We start from the raw sequence: 8587 nt of genomic DNA on the forward strand, positions 1-8587 counted from the left end.
GGAGAAGAAAATTGGTCGGTATAATACACAATCGTCGGGGAAAGACGCACTTTAGAGGAAATGGATTGAGGGACATCATTAATAAATATTAGAAAAAGGAGAGGGCCGAGGACCGACCCCTGGGGTACTCCTGATGTAACGTTGCATAAACCAGATTCGTGATTGTTCAAAACTGAAAACTGTACCCGTGAAGAAAGAAAATTGTGAATCCATGAAATGACGCTAAGGTTTATTTTGAGTACAGAGAGCTTTGTTAGTAAGCGAAGATGCGGAACACGATCAAATGCTCTTGGAAAGTCTAGAAAAATTGCGTCGGTCTGATGATGATATTCGAAGTTGGCATGAATTTTATAGGTAAACAGTGACAATTGGGTTACGCAAGAAAAACCCCTACGAAAGCCATCTTGGTGGTCGAAAAAGAAGTGATTTTGATCAAGATGAGACACCACATGAGAAAAAAAGATATGCGCTAGAAGTTTGGATGGGATACAAGTTAACGATATAGGTCTGTAGTTAGTGGGTAATGATCGATCACCGTCCTTGAAGACCGGTATGACTTTTCCTACTTCCAGTCCGGAGGAAGACGACCCTCTGCCAATGACTGGGTATATAAGAGCGTGAGGTTCTCGCTTGATAGGTATTTTGTGTTTATGAGGATTTCTGAAGAAATGTTGTCAGGTTCGGGGGATGATGAAAATTGAAGGCGATCTATAAGTCCGGCTACGCCGACAGGGGAGCTGATAATAGGCGACTTGGTGTTATAAGGATCTGGTGGGACAGTAGGGATGTTCGAAGGGTTCTCGCAAGTAAAAAAAGAAGCAAAGTACTCGTTCATCACTGAAGGGCATGAAGCATCAGGGACAGGCCAGCCGTTGGCACCAATCAAACAAATAGACCGGGAGTGGTCACTTGGAGAAATAAGGGTTCAGAATTTTTGGAAGTTGGTTTGCATAAGGGTGGGTAGGTCTCTATCGAAATATTTGTTTTTTTCAATCAATACTTTATTTTCTTTCACAAGAAAGACGGCAGCTGGGACAAAAAGCTGCAACAAGTGCAGTTTGACAAGGCCCCAGCTCCAAGATGGCAGCTCGCATTCAACAACAATCAAACATGCACTAAGGCATTACAATACGTAACAGCATAACAGTTTTTGCCGCTTTAATCTGGCGGGTATACTCTTTAAGGCAGTCATAGTAGGAATCCCATGCTAGTAGAGGTGGGTTCTGTTTAGCTTTTCTGAAAAGACGCTTTTTCTTGTTCCCCAGAAACCTAATAACATTGTTGAACCAAGGATTACAGGCGTCACTGAATACGAATCAATAGTACAAAACGCTCAATAAGATCTTACAGTTTGTTCCTAAACAACAACTAGTTGCATTCGACCGTTCTCGTGGAGTGTTCGGCAAGAAATTGTACGTAATATGCAATTATAGTTCTCGATTTATTTCCGCGTAGTCGGCCCTATTGAAATCATGAATCATTTTTGAAGCTTGGGCTTTCACAGTTTTGGGCTGTGTTAGGGTGACTCGCAATACCTTACGGTCGCTGAAACTGTTGCTATAGTCAATGGAGCAAACCAGATCGGGTGACGATGACAAAACAAGATCTAGGATATTGTGTAGCCGAGTCGGGGAATCGACCATTTGTGTTAGGTTGAAAGTTAAACATAATTTGAGGAATTTCCCCGATTTACTAGGGCCCTTAGACGAGAGACTTGACCAGCATATACCCTGAAAATTGAAATCACCAAACAATAAAAAGTTGGAATGAGGAAAGCGGTTTATTATCTCTAGCAAGGAAAAGTGCAGTTTAGCAGTGAAATTCCCGTCACTGCTGGGTGGTCTGTAACATGCTATAAGTACAAGTTGGCTATACGCCGAGCAAATACAAACACAAACGAGTTCAAGGTAATGACATACATATACAACAAAAGATGAAATGTGCTTCTTAATTGCGATGAGGACGCCACCACCTCGCTGTTGCGTTCTGTCGCATCTGAAGACCGAAAAATCTAAGTGGCGGGGGAACAACTCGTCATCCCGAACATCAGGCCAGGGCCAAGTTTCAGTAAGAACGACTATATCCGAGTCGTAAATACAACTTAGTAACCGGAAATGAATTTTATTTTGTTTGACTTTGAAGATGTTGCCAAACTGCGGTGACTTGATTTCGGAGGCAGTCAGACGCGAGCCTCCATAAATGAATCAGTTGCGGCATTCTAAATGAAACACTTACCGGTCATATAGAATTTATTAGAAACGGACTTTAAATGGCACATTTTGGGGCTGGGCGTAGAGAAAGATCTTAGAGCGAGCCAAACGAACGGTTTCGGACAGTCCTGCCGGGCAGCAAAGTCCGGCAGGACTTCGCTGTCCGGCTTAGAATTAGAGCCCAGTATGCTCTCTTTATCCTTGAAACGTAGGAATTTTAGAATAATTGGTCGATTCTTGTTTTGGGAAAAGCGCCCCAGAATATGAGACCACTCAATATTCGAAGGATCGAGTTCAATGCCAAGATGCTGTAAGCAGAAGTCAACCACTTTTTTTATCTGATTGGGACTAATTTTCAGGTAGCGAGTCAGGTATACCGAAAAACAGGAGATTAGAGCGTCGAAGCCTGTTTTCTGCTTCGTCACATCTGGCCCTGATGTCACTGAGCTCTGCTGGAATTGTGCCATGGTCTGTGACGACAGTAGACTGGACGGGAGGAAGATTGGCCGAGGCAAGATTTTGTTCGAGAGCGGTAACTTGCTCCATCAGCTCTTTGACGCGTGAGTCAGTAGTGTTCTGCTCAATCCGAAGGGTTGAGATAGCGGTAAGCATACTTGCCTGGCCAACCTCGATTCTGGTAATCGCTTCTAAAACAAGACCTAATTGAGAGACATCGACAGGGCCTCGACGTCTCCAGACAAAATGAGAAGCATGTGCAATAAAGGGACATAGTTTAAAGCAAAAATGTGCATGACAGTACGGAATCTCTTGTAGAACACAAAAAAGCCGTCGGGGCACGACATGACTAGAAGGCAAATATTGTCACTACGACAACAGGTAGGATCAAAGTAGTAGCTAACCTGGATGAAGAGACGGGTTCGCATCGAAGTTTCTCTGACGATGTCGTGCCCCGACTGGCCTTCAGAAGGGGCGTGCTTTTGTAGATGTAAATTCGGGAGAGGTGTGTCAGGCGCTGCCCCATGTTGCCAGACGGTGGTGGTTCTTCGTTCCACTTGTGGCGGGAAGGTCAGTACCGTTCCACACAGGGGGGAGCCGGCTTGATTTGAAGCTGCTGAGTGTCATCCGTGAAGTGGCGCTCCGGTAGCCATCGGGTGCGTGCCGCTGACAGAGCAGCAGCCAGGAAAACCTGGATGAAGAGACGGGTTTGCATCGAAGTTTTTCTGACAATGTCGTGCCCCCAGTAGAGAGAATTTCAGCTGTCTGCATAAGAGGGGAGCGTGTCACTCTGTTACAAATGTCTTTCTGTTATAAATAGTCACATGTCCTAAAAGAAAAGCGCCGAATGTACAGGGACAAGGATGTAGACAAGACGAAGTGCACTCTCAAATGAAGGTTTATTGAAACAAGCACACTATTATTACCATCTTTCTGGCTATTCGTTTAAAAATAAAACCCTGTATCAGTCCAGTGCACTGACGAGGTACTAACATACTTGCTTTCCCTTAGCGTTTTGATGAAAAGAACGCATCGTAAAATTCGAAAACAGTTTTATTTATTATGTTGAAATTAACCTGAGATTGGGGTAGAGAAGAAACATCAAAACGTAGAAGGGACGGAAAATAGACAGGACGACGTCTCTCTTTTTGAGACGTCGCCCTGTCTATTTTCTGTCCCTTCTACGTTTTGATGTTTCTTCTCTACCCCAGTCTCAGGTAAATTTCAACATGGTTAATATTCCCCACCTCGCCTGCACCCTTACGATTTTTTACAGTTTTATTTGTGAATTTACCGAATATTGTTGTTTCTGTTAATTCTGGGTCACATGGCACCAAACGTAATGCACTGCCACATTGCCCGGCGAGGAATGTTTCAGTGACCACGCATGTTATCTTGCTTGCTCGTTATCTCTTTTTCTTCAGTGGCTCGTGGAATGTTTTGGTGGAGTGCCTAAAATGGGCCAGCGTCAATATGAAGCGCGGTCGAACGGTGCGAAACCGCGATGTGTCCCACTAACAGCTATCTCTGTAATATAGCTGTAATATCGCTGTAATAAGAAACAGCGGAGCGCGTGCCGTCCTGATCCTACAGAACCATCTGGTGGAACTGGGTAATACTTGTCCGGCGAGGTTATCATGGGTATTTCCCGCTGCTGAGTTATCTTCACTCTTGACGCCACGTGGCGCGGCGCTCGGCGTTTTGATAGGTGGCGCACCTTAAATTTGTGCATTTCATAAAAAATGACCATCACTGATTGAGTAGAAACGAGAGCATGCGAAATTGGGTATTGTGATCTGCAGTGCAAATGGATCTCACTGCGTGTTTTCTGTTTTAGTCAACAAGTGTCGCCCGTTATTTCAACATAATGATTGTATTGATAGAATACAAGCCACAATGCCAGTGAATTTTTGGATGATGATGATGATGATGATTAGGAGTTTATTGGCGCAGCAGCAACGAGGGCCATAATGCGCCAAACTTAATGTATTTAGAGCATATTATAACAAAAGTTTACTTTGAGGCTACATATTTACAAATGGTATAAATATCCAGTTTGTTTTAAAAAGTCTAAGACACGGCTGAATGGAACTAAAGGTTTATCACCAAGCAAAAAAGAGGGATGAAATGGGAGATGATCCCTAAAAAGTTCGAGAAAACATGATTGACGGAGTGGTTGATGGGACGAACAATGCCACAAAATGTGCAACACGGTCAGAAGCTCTCCACAATGTTCACATAGTGCAACATCCTCACCACGAAGCAGATACTGATGTGTCACACGGGAGTGACCTATTCTTAGACTGCATAGAAGAACCTCCACACGACGTTCCCTGTTGTAAGAGCTCTCCCAAACGCCCAGAACGGGCTTGATAATGTGAAGTTTGTTGTTGGTCTCTGTATCCCATTCAAGCTGCCATTTGAGAAAAATAGATTTCCTCAGAAGTGGTTTCAAGTCTTGGTAAGGTAAGCAATTGAATGTTATAGACGAGCCTTGGGCAGACACGGCCAATTTATCCGCCTCTTCATTGCCCAAAGTCCCAACGTGGCTTGGCACCCAGCAGAACTTAATGTCCCGACCGCGTCGCAGGGCGCTATTGATCTTACCATGTAGATGTTGTGCAAGGCGGTTCTTTGTGGGCATCAGGGAGGAGACAGCCAATAAGGCACTCTGTGAGTCGACAAAAATTACAGCTTTCATTATACTATTGTCGAGTATATGTTCGACCGCTAGTAAAATAGCATAAAGCTCTGCAGTGAAAATGCTTGCCCTAGAGTCAACTTGTGTGGCTTTGCTGTAGGAGGCGGAATAGAAAGCACACCCTACAAAAGACGACGATTTGGACCCATCTGTATAAAACTCCAGGTAGTCTGCATATTTTTGTTGCAAGGAGAGGAACTCCTGCCGGAGGATTTGTGGTGAAATGACCCTCTTACTGTATTTTGCAAGTGACCAGTCACAGAAAATCGGCAGAACATCCCATGGAGCAACCCTATGAGTGTTTTTAAGTAAGGGAATCTCATGGAGGGGGATATTAAGGGATTGACAAGTACTTTGCAAACGGAGGCTTAATGGTCTAACAATGCTCGGCTTGTTTTCGAAAAGTTGTGAACTTCTGCAAGCATGAAGGGCACTGTAGGAGGGATGCTTTAGATTTGTAAATACTTTGTAAGCATAAGAGACGCTGAGGTACTGCCTCCGTTTCTCAAGGGACATTTGATGCGTATCAGCATACAAACTCTTCACAGGAGATGTGCGAAATGCACCTGTAGAAAGTCGTAGTCCAAGGTGGTGTACTGGGTCAAGCATCTTAAGAGCGGATGGCCGCGCTGACCCATATACTACTGCACCATAGTCGAGGCGGGATCGAACTAAGGAGTTATACAGTCGTAGAAGACAGCGCCTATCAGCTCCCCACGACATATGCGAGAGCACTTTTAGGATGCTTGATGACATCAAGCATTTCCGTTTCAAATTCTTCAGATGGGGTACAAAGGTAAGATTCTTGTCAAAAATAACACCCAAAAATTTGTGTTCTTGTTGGACTGATATCTCAATGCTATTAAGGTGCAAGGAAGGATCAAGATACAATCCCCGGCGTAATGAAAAAGGAACACAGACTGTTTTTTCAGGAGAAAATTTGAAGCCGTTTTCGTCTGCCCACTTACACATTCTATTGATTGTAAGCTGCAATTGTCGTTCACAACTGGAGAGGTTACAGGAAGACACAGAGATTTGCACATCATCCACATATAGAGAGTAAGTTACTGATGATGGCATAACCTTAGCTAGACTGTTAATCTTTACAGCAAAGAGGGTAACGCTCAACACTCCTCCTTGAGGAACACCATTTTCTTGAGAAAAAACATCTGAAAGTGTGGAGCCCAATCGGACTTGAAAGGTTCTTTCGCTGAGAAAGCTCTGTATGCACTGAAGTATGCGGCCCCGCACACCACAGTTGTACAAGTCACGAAGTATTCCATACCTCCATGTGGTATCATATGCTTTGTGTAAATCAAAAAACACCGAGACACAATGCTGCCGGTGTACAAATGCCTCACGTATAGCGGTCTCTAGGCGAACCAAATGATCGGTGGTCGCTCGTCCCTCCCGAAAGCCGCACTGGTTTACATCAAAAAAATTCTCAGTCTCTAAGAAATGGACAAGACGACGATTCACAAGCCGCTCATAAGTCTTCCCTAAGCAACTTGTGAGTGCGATGGGACGATAGCTCGTAGGAATGGAAGAGTCTTTCCCAGGTTTCAAAAAAGGGATTATGTGGGCATGTTTCCAGCAACGAGGAAAGGCAGCAGCTTGCCATAGATGATTAAAGAAAGTTAACAAACCGTTCATAGATTCAGGGGACAGTTTCCTCAACATTTCATAGTGGAGTCTGTCTGGCCCTGGTGCAGACTGCTTCTTTGCACCAAGAGCGACTTTGAGTTCACACATTGTGAATGGTCTATTGTAAAAAAATGAACCACCCTCCGACATCGAGATGGGCTGCTTTTCAACAGTCGACTGGAACTTCTTGAATTTTTCGCTAAAATTAGAGGAGCTACTAATAAGATGGAAATGCTCCCCAAGAACATTTGCTTGATCTTTCAGCGATACAGAGGGGGAAGAAAACAGAGGAGTTCGGAAAGATTGGTAATCTCCTCGAACTTTCCGCAGGCGATCCCAAACTTCTTTAGCTGGGACAAAGCTATTTAGAGAAGATATATATTTTTCCCATGATGTCCTCTTTGCCTGTTTCCGTGTCCAACGTGCCTTGGCCCTACATTTTTTAAATTCAATCAGGTTCAAAGCAGTGGGATAACGGCGAAATATACCCCATGCCTTGTTCTGTTTCCTGCGAGTGACTGTGCAGTCCTCATTCCACCAGGGTTTGCATCTCCGGGGTAGGACGCCGGATGTTTGCGGAACAGAAAATGCAGCAGCATTAATTAGACATTCAGTGACAAACACCGTCGCCTCCTCGGGGGGCATACTGCTAAAAATCGATGGATCCAGTACGGCATTTAAACCAAAAAGAGCCCAGTCAGCCTTCTCTAATTTCCACTTTGGAAGGCGGGTCGAAAGCGAAGGAAGGGGTATTGAACTTTCTAAAATTATGGGGAAATGATCGCTGCCAAATGGATTATCTAAAACCTTCCATGAAAGCATGGAAGTAAAGCTGATGATGATATGGAAAGGTCTATTGAAGTAAAGGTGTTACGAGCAGCACTAAAAAACGTAGGCTCCTTTTTATTCAGAAGACAGAGCCCGGAGGATAATAAAAGTCGTTCTAAAACTCCACCACGAGAATCCTGACGAACACTACCCCACAGTGGGTGGTGGGCGTTAAAATCGCCTAGAATTAAAAAAGGCTTAGGCAGCTGATCTACGAGTCCTTGTAGCTCGTGGAGCTGCAGTGGAACGTTGGGTGGCAGGTAGAGAGAAACCAGGGTGACGAGTCGGTCAAGGAGAACGCGAACTGCTACTGCCTCGAGTGGTGTTTGTAGAGGAACCTGAGCACACACAACCCCGCTCTGCACTACAACTGCGACACCACCAGAAGGGCTAGGAGAAAGGCGATCCTTCCTAAAAACCTGGTGCCGGCGTAAGACCTGTGTGTATTTGTCGGTCAGATGGGTTTCCTGCAAACAGAGTGCCACAGGACGAAGCTCATCGAGAAAAAAATTAACGTCATCAATATTACGAAGAAGGCCGCGACAGTTCCACTGCATACCTAATTGTTTACTCATAGCAGTGCTAAAATTAAAATAAACTTTAACTTATAAACTGCAAGAATGGGTAAAAACGGGTTACTAAGGTTTAAAATCGATTTTTATGCGCGGAGCGTTTTTCTTTTTCGCGCAGTCATTCTGCTTCCCACTAGAGGTAGTGGGAGCAGCGAGGGAGGACTCCGATCCTGAGA

The sequence above is a fragment of the Ixodes scapularis genome, unplaced genomic scaffold (assembly GCF_016920785.2).
Source record: "Ixodes scapularis isolate PalLabHiFi unplaced genomic scaffold, ASM1692078v2 PGA_scaffold44__24_contigs__length_19508400, whole genome shotgun sequence".
NCBI classification, from domain to species: Eukaryota; Metazoa; Arthropoda; class Arachnida; order Ixodida; family Ixodidae; genus Ixodes; species Ixodes scapularis.